General features: G+C 39.9%; 1 long non-coding RNA gene and 2 pseudogenes across 2 annotated transcripts in view; 2 read left to right on the top strand and 1 right to left on the bottom strand.

The window, feature by feature from the left end:
- The window catches only part of LOC150064995 (uncharacterized), a 62,224-nt gene that overhangs the window by 5,112 nt on the left and 40,560 nt on the right, over nucleotides 1-16,552 (bottom strand). The gene's annotated exons all lie outside the window — the stretch shown is intronic.
- LOC150064998 (protein LMBR1L pseudogene) lies at nucleotides 6,681-7,961 on the top strand (annotated as a pseudogene).
- On the top strand, nucleotides 14,319-15,232 carry LOC150064997 (KATNB1-like protein 1 pseudogene; annotated as a pseudogene).

The following is a 16,552-nucleotide window of genomic DNA, read 5'->3' as shown; positions in this document are numbered from 1 at the left end:
TTCAGGTTCTTTCCAGGGAGACACCACATCCTATATTATAAATTCTAAAACTCCCTCATTTATCTGCTCTGGAGAGACAAATCCAAAAGGGATGTGATTTCTTGATGTCAGAGGATAAGGAGCATCACCTTCAAAAGAGAGGGCCTTCCCCAAAGGACCATTCCATCCCTGTCCTTGATGTATCCTCTGACAGAAATCTCCCAAAACATTGCGAAAAACCAGAGCCAGAGACTCCCATGGATTCCCAGCAACAAAGAATTAAATAAGGCTGACTTGAAACAGAAAGGCACCATGAGCAGCTCCCTGAGAGGAGCTCAGCGACACCTCCTCTAGAAAAGGATGTGAAGGAACAAGGCCACAGTTCACAGACCAGACAAAATGACCATTCCTTGAGTTATGCAAAAGTGGTTCCAGATGATCCCCAGTACCTGACTCTCACAGACCAGGAGAAACTGTTAGACAGGCCCTCAGCATATAATCCAAGCACCTTAGAGGCAGGTCAACAATAGAAAGAGGCCCTGGAAGCACATTTGAGCAAGAAATTCGATGAAATCAGTAAAGGTCAAGTCCCAGAAACTGTGCATAGCTCAAAGCTTTCTGTCAGAATAAATTCTTCTGAGAATTTCCCCAGTCAGGTGGAAGAAAAGATTTGGTACCATTGGGGAGAAAGGGTAGCTGCTTGAGTTTTTTTCCCTTATGACAACAGGCAAAAGATTTTGGAGGATCACATTAAAATTTTTCATTGGAGAATGGTGAATGGCTTTCCATAAAAGGTCCATGAATCCATAGAAATCTTCACTGTAAGAGTTTCAAACACATTCTTATTTACAAATCCCATCCTCAGACAACTTCACAGTTGAAGATAGCAGACTGACAGCTTTGTCCCACACAAATAACATTGTTGATAGAACTGCTCAGAAAGAGACTGCAGACAAGTCAATGCTGTCAACAAGGCAAGCTGAAACTGAACCTGAGACCCACAAGGATTCCAGCAATAATACCAACAAGTTTCAGAGAAAAATGAAGAATTTAGAGCCTTTTCCTATGACTGACAAGTCCAAGGAGCTAGTCAAAGTAGAAAATCATAATTTCCTTGATGAACAAGGAGTCAGGAAGTTCTCCATTGACAAATACGAAAAAATCGCCAATGAGAGTGTCAGTTACTGATTCTATATCAATAGCAGAGCTTAAGTAAAGAATAACTTGGTTATTCACCAAAAAGCCCCTTATAACCCTATCCATAACCTACTTCTCCCTTTTTAAGTGTAAACAACCAGATCTTCCTTAAGGCTGACTAGGGCTCTGCATTTTTACTCATGTGATAAAAGCAGAAGTGTACATGTCAAAGTCCTTTGAGCACTACAGATTTGCAGCGTTGTCATCAGGTATAAAGTTTCTCTCAGGAAGGCAAATTTAAATGCCTTTCTCCATGTATATACAGAGAGAGGAAGAGGGAGAGAGAAAAAGAGAGAGAGGCTACCTCACCACTGCCAACAATACACACTAAAATTAGGATATGTCAGTAGATTTTCATCCTACCAGCTTTTCAAGCTCCTTTTCCACTATCAGTACATATGCAATTATAATCCATTTTTCTAAAATAAAATCAGAATTCAGACATCAATTGTATTTAAAATAAAGAAATAGTTTATAATGATATATACTTGCTCAGATAAATTTTCAAAGTTCCAAATTACAAAGTAAGACTTTTTTCCAAGAAAGCAGGGTTGCTATTAGTCCCCTCTCATGACTCCACATTGTGACTGATTTAACTTCCACAAGAATAGTAAACAGGTACCCAGGCCCAGAGTTCAAGCCCCACAACCGACCTCCCCCGCACCCCCACAAGAAAAGTATACAGGAAAGCACTAGGAAGCTAAAGATTCCTCTAACCCTGAAGCTGGCTTAACTCTCTCCTGGTTTGGTCTCTCCTGAGAAAACCAGGTACTGACATCTCTAGAAGGAAAAACTACCTTGATAAAAGCCTGTGATTCTGTTTGATACACAGTCACAAGTAGATTCTGTAAGTCCAAAGAGAAGCACTCCCTGAGTCCTCTCTAAACAACTAACCTGAAAGACAAGTCCAGGGACTTCCTGTGGGCTGGGCTGCATCAGTGATACAGAACACAGGGAGCCAGGGTCGAAGATAACCTGCCATTATGTGGCCAGATGGTAAGACATTGTAACACTTATAAGGACGGTGAGGTTGCCGCTAGCGCATTGGTGTGTGTGTGTGTGTGTGTGTGTGTGTGTGCAACAAGACTCTTCTCTCAGTGCTAGTACACACAAATTTTGAGTTCAGACAAACCACAGTTATCTCTCCTGCAAAGTCTCCCCCACCCGCACCCCAGCCTGGTCACTTGACACAGAATTTATTTAGTTACCACAAAGCAAACATTGCTATAGGCAGAGCCTTAGAGCAGGATAGCTCTATTGACTGATACCCACTCACCTTTGGCTCCAGTGCCTGAGCAGTGAAGGCCACTGAAACAGTGGCCTTCAGTATCAGATCTCTACTCAACTGAACAGATAAAGCAGCTCGCTGTCTCTTTCTATAGGATACGGCATTAAAAAAAAGAACTCTTCTATTAATTACAATTAAAAATACATGAAAAAAAGAAAAGTTCTTTGTTAATATAAAAGTTTTAGAGCAGTAAGAACTGGATTCAAATCCTAGCTTTGCCACATACTACATAGCTGTATGATCTAGGAAAGTTAATTCCATTAGAAAACAAGGTCAAAGTAGTACTTCTTTTGAAGTTTCCTGTTAATACTTTAGAAGGGCTTCAAATAGTTTACTTCGAAATGTTTAGTTTAGGGGCCAGGAGTTTGGCCTAATGGTAGAGTGCTTGCCTAGCATGCACGAAGACCTGGGTTTGATTTCTCGGTACCACATACATAGAAAAAAAGCCAGAAGTGGTGCGGAGGCTCAAGTGGTAGAGCTCTAGCCTTGAGAAAGTCCAAAGAGGGTGCGCAGGCCCTGAGCTCAAGCCCAGGACTGACAAAAAGAAGTTTAGTTTACTTCAAAAGTTCATTGTCTAGCAGTTTACGTGTTAATATACTGAAACTTTAAACATTGCCTGAAATAATATCAATTATTTCTCTTTCACTAAACAAGGCAATTAAAGTAAATAAGCATCATAACCTCAAACATCAACTATGACAAGTACTTAAAGACTTCTTTTTTTAAATAATTTTATTGTAATTAATAAAAGGGTTACATGATATTTGCCAGATAGAAGGTGCATTAATTCACATACATTGATACCCTTTCACATGTCTAAAACTACTTTCTTGGGTCCATGAATTGACTTAAAAAAAAAACTAGGCATCCTAACCTTCATTTTGCATCTCTTTTGCCTTATGTCATTCTTTCCAGCAGTCACGTTGCAGCCATCTTGGAATCCAGGAGGGATCAGGACACCACCCAGGCATCCATGGCTTTTACTTAATAAGGCCACACATGGCCAATTCTGAGACCGTCAGAACACATCTGACCACTGGATCATGCCTGTAACTGGAACTGTTTATCATACCTCTTTCCCCTACATTTAGTCCTTTTTACCCATAGTTCATGTTTATACTGATATGAAATAAAGTGCTCTTTCTGTAGCTATCCATGCTATATAATAAATCGCTTTTCTCTGTTCTTCATCATTATCATCTCTTTGTTTGACATACAGATGTAGGCTCCAATCTCTTAGAGCTTGGGTCTGGCCTTTAAAACGTCAATTTCACAATGATAAAGCTATTATTTTGAAAATAATAATAAACTTGGCCTCAGAGAGGTTCTACTCTCTGAGCTTCTCTCAACATACCCTAGCTCTCAGAAGCCATTGTCTTAGGTAGATCACCTGAGGTCTTAGGATCTTATTTCTCCAACTTGGTCTAGAAACTTCTAGAAAGCTTCTTGAAAGCTAATGAGATATTAAAAATACCAAGTTTATAAGCCTTCAAATGGTGGATATAGCTCTCTGAATCTTTCCTTTTTAACAGCCTTATTGGAATGTACTGCATAAAGCACATAACTCATCTCTTTAAAGTGAACAATTTGGAGGAGGTTAACAGTTATGAACCAACATAACCAGTTTTAAAATGTGTGTGTGTGTGTTTGTGTGTAGGGGGTACACCACCACTGGGGCTTGAACTCTAGATCTGGAGGCTGTCTCTTAGCTTTTTGCTCAAGACTAGTTCTCTACCACTTGGCCCATACTTCTACTTCTCGCTTTTAGCTTGTTAATTGGAGGTGAGAGTTTCATAGACTTTACTGCCAATGTGGCTTGGAATCACAATCTTCAAATCTCAACCTCCTGAGTAGTTAGGATCATAGGCATGAGTTACTGGCAAACGTTTTTCCCGTTCCCAAAAGTACACTCCTTGTCCTTTAGCAGTATTCATATCCTTCACATTCCCCTCAAAGCCAGAAAACTGCTTTCTTTATGACTTTTCCCATTCTAGACATTGCAGGTAAGTGGAATGGACTTTTCTGAACTTAGTATATTTTCAAGGCTCATTCATGCAACTGCATTAATTTTTATGAAATAAAGAATAACATTGAGAATTGATTATCCATGTGATGAGTAGGTGGACATATGTCTTCTTTTATTTCTTGTGCTGTTATGAGAAGTGCTCATAAGGAAAAACAAGGAGCTACCATTTATTGAGTCACTATGTTAGCATAAGGATGGGTGTTTTGCTTAACATCTACTCAGCTTAAAGGTATGTGAGAATGTTGCTTTGACTAGCTAGCCCTGAATTGGTCCACCTTTGGAAATTACAATGTACTCAACTGAGAGAAGAATAAAACAAAAACAGATATGTAATTCACAAAATGGAATATAAACTAGGTAAATATGATAAACATTCACCTGCAGGGACAACAATTAGGCTAATAAAACTAAAGCACCCAGATCTCCAAAAGAGTGATATGTAGCTCTGCTAGTTAGAATTCATCAGCCTTGGTTTCTAAAGCATTTGCATAAACTTCTAAACCTCTAAACCATCACCTATGAATGACCAGAGCTGTGCTTGGAAAATGGTTTGACAAATGTACAGATTCTCCAAGGAGAACCTCACAGGTGTACAGAATGCTGATCACTGTCACAACAAAAGTTCTGCTATTGAAAGCTGCAGGATAAAATAGCAGAATTTACTACTGCCTTCAAAGTATATATCTTTTTCTTTATGGACCTGCAAAGTCTTTAGTGTTATGTATAACTGAGAAGGAACCAGAAGTGGTTAGCACAGCTGGACCAGCTGTGGATGTTTCAAATGCTGTTGGTTTAAGTGGTTCAGCCATTTCATTTCAAGTTAACTATCCACCAATTCCATGGAACATATACTCCATTCAGATAGTAAAAGAACTCAGGTTACCAAGCCCTTAGTTCAGACCCACAATTTTTCAGAGTGAAAGCAGCCTCTGCCATCAGCTTCTCAGTCCTTCTCTTTAAGAAAGAAAAAATAATAGTCCAGAGGAAAAGAGTTTCAACCCTGGTGAGCAGTCTGCTAACATCCAGGAGAATATAGCTCCTTCAGTATCAGGGGCATGAATTTTGCACTAGGTAGTCTGAGAAAACAAAGGTCAGAGAATTATTCACACAAGCATCCTAAGTGTCCACCTGTAGAACTCAACTACACATGATTTCCTTTCTATTATCTCCCAGCCTGTGAACAAGCACTCGTCATGTGGGGCTGTCAATGAGTTAAGCATCCCTGTGCATTTGAGACTCCCCCTTTTCCCTTTGCCCCTTTTCTCCTGCTCCAGTTGTCACAGTTAAACGTACCTTAACGTGAGCTCAGCTGTCCTGCTGAAACCATTACTCCTTTCTCTGTGCATAATATAACAGTACTGACGCCTGTGCTAGTGAGCTTGCAATGTAAGTAGCTGCCTAGCTAGTTTTTACTGAAGGGTGGTAACTGTTGTTTCTTTATCTTGTGTCCTCTTAATACTAAACCAATTGAGTGTACTTAACAACTGATTAATGTACATGGGTGTCTGAAAAACTGCCTGATAGACTTCTTCATCACATATTAAACACTTTATAAAACACAAAATAAAAACAACATCAAGAAATTTGACATAATTATAGAATTACCTTAAAGAAGCCGTGGTAGAAGTGTCTCCAACACATTACTTGCTCCTATGAGAACCTTTGTTCCCCTCTGTCTGCATAAATGGCTTATTTTTCTTTTGTATGCAACACTGTGGTGCATCATATTCATCTCTTTCTCAGGCCAAGAAAATCCAAAGACAATTGTGTAGCAATTCTGTATTAACTCTAGGATAAAAACAAAGGGCAAGGGCTGACCCCCTCCCATACAGTCACGCTGTCACCTCTGCCTGTCCTCACAGCCACACCCACCCACTCAATGCTGGTGCACATAACATGTCAAGAGAAAAAAGTTTTCTTGTGAAATTGAACAGAACAGGCCTGGATGCTGTTCCAAATGCAAGACATAACCCTCATCAGTTAAAGGTACTTCAGAGAAACAAACAGAAGGTCACCTGTTCTCATCCTTCCCTCCCTGTACTTCCTTCCTCCCTCCCTTCCCCAATAAAAAGAAAACACTAGAAATGGCAGGGTGTGCTGCCTGAATCCAAGCCACAGATTACCCCGGGTTTCTGCCACTAGCTGTGTGGGGGGAGGGTGGTCCTCGAGTGCATTATCTAAATTCTTCTATTTGCAACACTCTACATCCTTTGCCACATCCATCTTCCTGACTCGCTTCAAAAAGCCTGCTGAGTTCCCCACAGTGGATGATGAAGATGCCACAGTCAACAAGATTGCACTGGAGCATACACCTTCACCCTGGCAGTTTCCCTGGGTGCTGCCCTGCTCTTGCCCTTCTCCGTCATTGGCAATGAGGTGCTGTTCTCACTCCCACGGAATTACTACATTCAGTGGCTCAATGGCTCCCTTATTCGTGGCCTCTGGAACCTTGTTTTTCTCTTCCCCAATCATCTTCCTCATGCTTTGTTGGCTCCAGAAAGGACGTCCTGGGGTGGGTCTACGAGATGGTGGTGATGTTGATGCTTCTCACTCTGCTGCTGGTAGGCATGGTATGGGTGGCATCAGCCATTGTGGACAACCACGAGGCCAGCAGGGAGTCACTCTATGACTTCTGAGAGTACTACCTCCCACATCTCTACTCCTGCATCTCCTTCCTTGGGGTTCTGCTACTCCTGGTATCTACTCCACTAGGTCTCGCCCGCATGTTCTCTGTCACTGAGAAGCTGTTGGTCAAGCCTGGGCTGTTAGAAGACCTGGAAGAACAGCTGAACTGCTCAGCCTTTGAAGAGGCAGCTTTGACCCATAGGATCTGTAATCCCACCTCTTGCTGGCTTCCTTTAGACATGGAGCTACTGCACAGACAGGTCCTGGCTCTTCAGATGTAGAGGATCCTGCTGGAGAAGCAGAAGAAGGCTTCAGCCTGGCAGCAGAATCTGGGCTACCCCCTGGCCATGCTGTGCTTACTGGTACAGACAGCCTGGTTATTGTGGCCATCCACATCTTGGAGCTGCTCACTGATGAGGCTGCCATGCCATGGGGCATACAGAATGCTTCCCCGAGCCAGGTATCCTCCAAGCTGGGCTCCTTTGGTGCCATCATCCAGGTTGTCCTCATCTTTTACTTGATGGTGTCTTTGGTCGTTGGCTTCGACAGCTCTCCTCTCTTCTGGAGTCTTCAGCCCAGATGATATGACATCACCATGACACCAATAATTGGCAACTGTGCCTGTCTCCTGGTCCTACGCTCAGCACTTCTCTCGTACCCTGGACTGACTCGCCTTGACTGGCTAGGCAACTTTTACATCATGTTCCTCTACAATGCTGCCTTTGCTGGCCTCACCACACTCTGCCTGGTGAAGACTTTCACAGCAGCTTTGAGGGCTGAGCTGATGGGGCCTTTGGGCTGGACAAACTGCCATTGTCTGTCTCTGACTTCCCCCGGGGCATCTAGAAAGACCCATCAGAGACCTGCAGTTGGGGGAGGGAGGGAGAGACTGGACACTGCCATCTGCTGCCTGGTTCTAGTAGGGAGCGCAAGGTGGCTGGACCTCAGGACCCAGCATCTGAAAGGTTAGGTAGCAGAGGTGAACTCACCCATTTGCACTGTTGCATAATTTGAGCCAGAGTATGGGCCCAGGCCTGGGTATTTTCAGACTTAGCTGTGGCCTCAGATGAGGCAGAGCTAGGTAAGTGGATCTGGCTTCTGATCTCAATACCGTTTACACATCCATCCGCCTCACTGCTGTTTCGGGCCAAGCCCATGACCATGTTTGCATGATTTGATGCAGGGGTGGGAGGGGGAGGGGGATGGACCAGGGGCTAGTTTAGGAGACTGGTTATGGTCTCCTTTGCCTCTGGCCAAGCAGATCCTAAAGCACTGTGCTAACCTGGAGGGACTTCGGACCACTGGAGATTGAGGGCATAGGGAAGAGGCTGCACCCTTCAGCAATGAAGTTGATACCAGAGTTTGCTTTTTGTTTAAAAAAAAAGAAAAAGAAAACACTAGATTTAAAAAGGAAAGCAAAAACAAAGGCCAGACAGATATATATACTTGTTTCTTTCTTGCCTTTAACTTGCTACCTGACCCTGTGATGAGATGACATTATCTTATAAAATAAGACAGCAAATTTCATTATTTTCCATAAACACATCTAGGGTTTTTTAAGAAAAATATTGTGGAGAGAAGTAAAACAATTCTTAAAAGTACTTACAAAACTATCTCCTTATCTATTTTGTTCAGGAAGGAAGAGGGTAATGGTGTTCAAAATGATTTCTCTCTCTACCCATTTTTTGAAATATGGAAGTACAAGCCTTTCTTTCAGGAAGCACCCATGTGGCTCATGCTGCCAAGTATCTTGCAAGCTGAACTCTAAGATGACTAAGCTTGGCTTCCCTGTAAACAAACAGCAATTTCAAGTGTTTGGCCTCATATCCTCAGAGTGCAGGCACAGGAGTCTCATCAGTAAATAAAGTGATGTGTCTGCTATCTCAAATACTCTGTATATCTAACATCCATGGTTGAATACCCCCAGCCCAAATATCTTGTTTTTGCAAGTGAGTTATTAGTTTCAAAGTTTGCTACAAGGATGTTACAGAAGCCAGAATATCTGCCAATGAGATGATACATTCAGAACCATCTAACAAAATTGGCATTACCTTACATATAGCTTCTTTATAGCCATCAAATTCCCTTCAAAACTGGTAATTTCCTATACACCGTCACTGTTATTCAATAATCAAGCATTATATTCTAAGCCAAATCAATCTATGAGGCAATTCCTAATTTGAGGACAATTTTCAGTGAGGGCTAGGGATGAAGCTTAGTGACAGAACATCTGTCTACTATACACAGACCATGCATTCTATCCTCAGCATTGCCCTTTTTCAAAAAGACTGATTCCATTGAAGCATCTTCATTAAGGTTATTTACTTCAGCAATAATTTTCTTTCTGATGTAATTTTAATAATTTCTGTAATAATTTCTGATGTAATTTAAATACATCACCAGCATTAGTAAAAGTACTTAAGCACATCTACGTCTGGACTTTAATTAATCAAGTTACAATTAACAGAAAAGATGGATTAATGGAATAGAATATAAAAATCTAGAAAAACATGAATATTTCAGTGATGTACACCTTGGAAAAAGGTTCTTTAACCTAGCAAATAGAAACCAGATTAAACATTTACATGTAGAAAACAAAATGCTAACAGAATAGAATAAAATATAGAAGCATAAAATATTTTAAAGAAAAGTGAGGAACCCAAATTTCAAACAGTGCAATAGAAAAATCAAAAGCAAATAACAGTGATACAATGTGAAATACTTAAACATGTTACAATGTCTCAACATTATAACATGTTGAAATATTCCAACTTCAACATTCAAGCCATTATGTGGCAACTAGAAGTGTTTATAAAGTGAATTTTATTTTTAATCTTTTGACATTGACCTAATTTAAGCAGCAGATCAGGACTGAAGGTGCTACAAATTGTTATCAAGAATATTTCTTTGCAAAAACTTGCTGGTTTACGGATAACAACTTTGGAATGGTCTTCTCTCAACCTAGTGAGAGATTATTTAAGAATCTCTCAGGGAACTTGTGTTCCCACTGGAAGGTAGAGAACATAACAGACTGATAACACTGTCCATCTGAATTTTAAGATGTTCCTGAGAGAACCAGAGACAGACAGACAGACACACACACACACACACACACACACACACACACAAACACAGACAGAGACAAAGAGACAGGTTGAAAAAAGGTTCACAAAACAGAGAACCAGGAAATGATTCTTCTCACTCAAGAACAGATAAAAAGAACAGATCTAGAAACAAATATGGCACTCAAGAGGGAAATCATAGGGGGTCATCTGTAAAGAGATGAAGGAGGCAATATCAGGGCATCTACTTTGTATAACTCAAAGCTAATTGCCACGGAGAGCAAGTTAAGAATTAGGCAACATGGCTGAGCATGGTGGCTCACGCCTGTCATCCTAGCTACTCAAGGGGCTGAGATCTGAGGATGAAAGTTCAAAGCCAGCCCAGGCACAAAAGAACCTGAGGCCCTTATCTCCAATTAACCTCTAGAAAACAGGCAAGTGGGGCTTGGCTCAAGGCTAGGGAGGTAGCCTTGAGCTGAAGAGCTCAGGAACAACGCCCAGGCCCAGGAGTAGGGTGGTAGCCTAGAGCTGAAGAGCTCGGGGACAACACCCAGGCTGAGTTCAAACCCCATGACACACACACACACACACACACACACACACACACACACACACACACACACAGGCAAAATGTACTATTTATTTATCTATCTATTTATTTATTTATATTTACCAGTCCTGGCTTGAGCTCAGGGCCTGAGCACTGTCCTTGGACTTTTTCAAGGCTAGAGCGCTACCACTTGAGCAACACTACCACTTCCAGCTTTTTCTTTGTATGTGGTACAGAGGAATCAAGTCCGGGTCTTCATGCATGCTAGGCAAGCACTCTAGCACTAGGCCAAACTCAAGGCCCACAGAATGTATTTTTTGAATTCATGTTGAAGATGCTAAAAACCAAAACTAAGTATCGATAAAATACCCATCCAAAATTCTGGAAAAAAACTGGAATCCATCCTTTTCCTAGGCATATAACTACCCAGACACCACAGCCATGTGGTCTATCAGTGATTCTTACATCCTCTTAGGGACAGAGGAGATCAAAACACAATTTAATCCCTGCAAGAATGAAACCCAAAGCAGCTACACATGAATTTAGTGAACTAGGGTTAGACTCAATTTAAGTCAACCAGTCCTCAGAAGATATGAACTCTGTAGGTATTTACAAGAATAATCAAACACTGAAATTGGATCAAGTTGATACCATGCTGGTTGTACTCCTAGGAACTGAATAAATTCAGACAAAAGCATTCCGTAGGGGCTTGAGTCACCATTTTCAAATTCATATCCTTCCATAAGTAGTTTTCTATGATCAATGCTCCACATATAATTAAGATAACATGAATAAAGCCTACTACACATAAGAGACAACAGAAAAAGAATCACAAAGGTTCCACACCAGTCTATAAATCAATGGTGATCAGTATGTTTCACAAAATTAAACCCAAACTATTATGGATTTGGAAACTAAAAAACTGATATAGAACGTTAGACAAAAAGAAAAAATAGAAATTACAGAAGTAAAAATTAAGAAACAAAAGAATAACTCAGTAGGTGTGATACCATTACATCATTGATTATAATATTCTAATGGAGATTTAACTTACTATTCCAAATTCAATTAACACAATTCATCAGAGTAAGAAATAAAGGAAAAAAGTCTACTCATTTTATTCAACGCCTTAAAAATATTTGATAAAACTCAAGGCCAAGCCAAATGCCAATAACTCATGCCTACAACCTTAGCTACTGAGAATCATGATTTGAAAACAGTGAGGACCAGATAGACCTTGAGACACTTATCTCCAATTTACCACCAGAAGGCAAAAAGTGGTGCTGTGGCTCAACTTATAGAGCACTAACTCTGAGTATCAAAGCTCAAGGACAATGCCCAGGCCCTGAGGCAATCCAAAATTTCATAGGGAATAATAAAAGACCCCGTATAGCAAAAACACTTCTTAGCAGAAAGAACAGCGCTGGAGGAATTTCATTACCAAACTTTAGACTCTATTACAGAGCTATAATTATCAAAACAGCTTGGTACTGGCACAAGAATAAGCCTGGAGACCAATGGAATAGAACTGAGGACCCAGGTATTAAACCACCGACCTATGACCACCTAATCTTTGACAAGGGAGCCAAAAAAATAGAATGGAAGAAAGATAGCCTCTTCAACAAGTGGTGCTGGCAGAACTGGTTAAGCACCTGCAGAAAACTAAAGTTGGATCCTTCTTTGTCAACCTGCACTAGAATTAACTCCAAATGGATCAAAGACCTGGAGGTAATAGCCGACACACTGAAAACTTTACAAGAAGGAATAGGAGATACACTAAGTCTCCTTGGCACAGGTCGAAACTTTCTTAATAAGGACCAAGAATCACAACAAATCAGAGAAAGGCTGGATAAGTGGGACTGCATTAAACTGCAGAGCTTCTGTATGGCAAAGGTCATAGTTAGCAAATTAACTAGAAAGCCTACAGAGTGGGAGAAGATCTTCACCAACCATACAACAGACAAAGGCCTCATATCTAAAATATATCAACAACTCAAAAAATTGAATCACTCCAAAACTAATCTCCAAAGTAACAACCATCCCATTAAAAAATGGGCCAAAGAAGAAGAAACAAAAATGGCCTATAGACACATGAAGAAATGCTCAGCATCTCTGGTCATAAAAGAAATGCAAATCAAAACAACTCTAAGATTCCACCTCACTCCAGTTAGAATGGCCAGGATCAGGAAAACGAATAACAACAGATGCTGGAGGGGATGTGGCCAGGAGGGACAACTACTACACTGTTGGTAGGAGTGCAAACTCATTCAACCACTATGGAAAGCAGTATGGCAGTGCCTCAAAAGGCTAAGCATAGAGCTCCCCTATGAACCAGCAATCCCACCACTTGGCATTTACCCAATCGTCCAGAAACAAGGACCTACTAAATCCACTAGCACAACAATGTTCAATGCAGCACTATTTACCATAGTAAAAATATGGTACCAACCTAGATGTCCCTCAGTTGATGAATGGATCAACAAGATGTGGTATTTGTACACAATGGAATTCTATGCTGCTGTCAGAAAGAATGACATTGTCCCATTTGTTAGGAAATGGAAAGACTTAAGTGAAGTAAGCCAGACTCAAAGGAACATAGGCTCAATGGTTTCCCTCATGTGTCATAATCAGTAGAAACCTTGGGCTCTCTTAGCAGAGATTTGCAATAGAGCAAAACCTTGATACATAAGTCCATATAGTATGATGCTAATTGAAAGGACCTCTAGGATATAAAAACAAAAGCCATATAATGAATGATTGTTTTCCTTAAGGTACTATGTTATCTCTCAGCTCTCTTGCTGTCCCTTGGTTATCTCATATTGTTACAGTATCTTATTTTATTATCTGATATATCGGATATATCTGGAATTTTCTTGAGACTCTAACCTTCAATTAATCAACAAAGTTAGAAGTGGGATTGTGACTCAGGTATACAGAGCTAGCATTTGAGCAACAAACCTCAGTGGCAGTGCCCAGGCCCTGAGTTCAAGCCCCAGGACCAGAATAAAAACAGCATAAAAACACAAATTAAGCAGCATTTGATTTTACCCAGAGTTAAGGAGATAAAATGTTGTTCAAAATTGTCACGGAATCTTTAAGCAAATGCAGGCAGAAATAAATAATTGTTTCATGAACTAGATGCTTCTGGTGCCTGACCTATCCCTTAGAAATAAAAAGAATTCCTAGGACATTATCAGAATTCCTTTTTCACATTTCCAAGTACCTGCCTTACTTGTTAAAAATAAGGGAAGCAAATGTTTAGTACATGTTAATAAATACTGCAGCAAAGAGAAAGGAATCTACAGCTTTTGTCAACATCATCAACAGAACCAGAATGTAGATCTGCCCTGTACAGGACATAACACAACACCTGTTGCAGCGTATGACACAGTACCTGCCTTCCAGGAGCTTATTTTACCTAACCACCAGCATGATATTTGAGATAGGATCTTGTCCAGGGCCGTGGGACTCGGCCCGACTGCGGGTCGGTGGGTCCGGGGGAGCTGAGGTCTGCTCTGGGCGAGCGCGACCCTAGGCGCGGGGCTGGGCTGGGATGTCACGGCACCGTGAGGCGCCAGTATTTAAGAGATTATGGCATCTGAAATCCACAATGTTAAAAAATGAAATTTTTCTAATATTGAGGATCATTCTATTGATCTTCCTAGAAAAAAAAGAGCTCCAGTTTCACTAATAAGAACATGAAGGAGGTTAAGAAATCTCCAAAACAGTTGGCTGCTTACATAAATAGAACAGTGGGACAAGCTGTGAAAAGCTCAGATAAACTTCGTAAGGTGATCTATCACAGAAAGAAAGTTTATCATCCCTTCCCAAATCCTTGCTACAGGAAAAGACAGTCCCCTAAAAGTGGGGGCTGTGACATGGCAAATAAAGAAAATGAGCAGCCTTGTGGAAGCCACCTGCCTGAAAAGTTACACCATGACAGTCGAACATACTTGGTTAACTCCAGTGAAGCTGTTTCTTCACAAACAGAAAACCCATCATCAAAATTAAGTGGGTTTTTTTCAGAGGTTTCTCAGGATCATGAAACAATGGCTCAAGTTTTATTCAGCAGGAATTTGAGGTTGAATGTAGCTTTAACATTCTGGAGAAAGAGAAGTATAAGTGAACTTGTAGCATATTTGGTGAGGATAGAAGATCTTGGAGTTGTGGTAGATTGCCTTCCTGTGTTTACCAATAGTTTGCAGGAAGAAAAGCAGTATGTCTCACTTGGCTGTTGTGTAGACTTGTTGCTTCTAGTAAAGTCATTACTTAAAAGCAAATGTGAAGAGTATGTAATCGTTGGCCTACACTGGCTTCAAGCAGTAATAAAAAGGTGGTGGTCCGAACTATCATCCAAAACAGAAGTTATAAATGATGGAAATATTAAGATTTTAAAACAACAATTAAGTGGATTGTGGGAAAAGGAAAACCATCTTACTTTGGTTTCAGGATATACTGGTAATATAGGTAAGGATGTAGATGCTTATTTATTACAGTTGCATTGAGAGATTTCATCTACTGAGGTGTATCTGGTTATTCTGAACATGCTTGGACTATATGACTTCCCCAAACAGATCTCTTCTGGGAACTGGGAACTTTGGGAATCAAAACCATTTTTCTTTAAAAAGCCACATAATGAAACCACTAATGAAAATCTTAGCAATCTACTTCACATTGAAGTGGGAAAATATCCAAAAGGAGCAGCTCCAACTTTAGTGAGGTGAAAGTGCACTGTGAAGATTGTTCACCTGCTGCTTTGGGATGCTTGGTTATTTGGTAATATTGTTTAAGAACTACTGGTCTTACTGCAATCCTACAAAGGAATATCTTCTATACTCTGAGAAGATAAGACAGGACTTACTGTTAGAATTACAAAGACCAATCATTAATTTTTGTGTTTTATAAGAAACACTTTAATGGATGCAGCTATTTTCTTATGTTGAAAAGACTTTGAAAGTTTGAAACATCATAGTAATCAATATTAAATTTTTGTCCATGCTGATACTATGTATACAAAATGCCTTAATTATTAATAAGCCAATGTGATATGATATCAATATCTTTTTAAAAAATTAAAACCAAAGCCATATAATGAATGACTGTTATCCTTAATATACTATGTTGTCTCTCATCTCCTTTGCTGTCCCTTGGTTATCTCATATTGGTATAGTATCTCACTTTGTTATCTGATATATTGAACTTATTTGTATTTGGATATTTGAAATTTGATAGGGAAGGGGAGAAAACCAAGACGGGTGGGGGGTGGGGGGGGAGGGAAACGGGTACCAAGACATGTAAAAGGGTATCAATGTAGGTGAATTAATGCACCTTCTATCTGGCAATTATCATGTAACCCTTTTACTAATTACAATAAAAAAATAAAGAAAAAAATACATAAAACATAAAAAAATTAAAACCAATCATGCTTCTGGCATGGTGAAAATCATGGAATTAAATCAGGGTTTACATTTATGGAGAGTGTTCTGTGAAACATATTCCACGTAATTTTTAAACTTGAGAGTGTATTTTAGTATTTCTAATTTTTTTCCCAGAATTTTCCTATCATGTATGTATTTATCTATATAAAGAAAAAGGTGAACGTGTATATCTATGAATGTTTAACTGGAGTGTCCAGAGCTCACTAATTTATATTCGCTTTTTTGTACATACATGTCTAATATTTTTCATTTATGTATCCTTTAAACTGCTTCTATTTGAGTAAATTCACTAAATATTTCTATTATTTGCTTTTTTAGTTCTGATTTTTATATGAATTCTAATTTCTTTTCACTACATTTTTCAGTACAATGATTTAGAATTGTTTA

Source organism: Megascapheus bottae, chromosome 3 (genome assembly GCF_031878675.1).
Source record: "Megascapheus bottae isolate mThoBot1 chromosome 3, mThoBot2.hap1, whole genome shotgun sequence".
NCBI classification, from domain to species: domain Eukaryota; kingdom Metazoa; phylum Chordata; class Mammalia; order Rodentia; family Geomyidae; genus Megascapheus; species Megascapheus bottae.
This window is presented reverse-complemented; position numbering and strand designations above follow the sequence as displayed.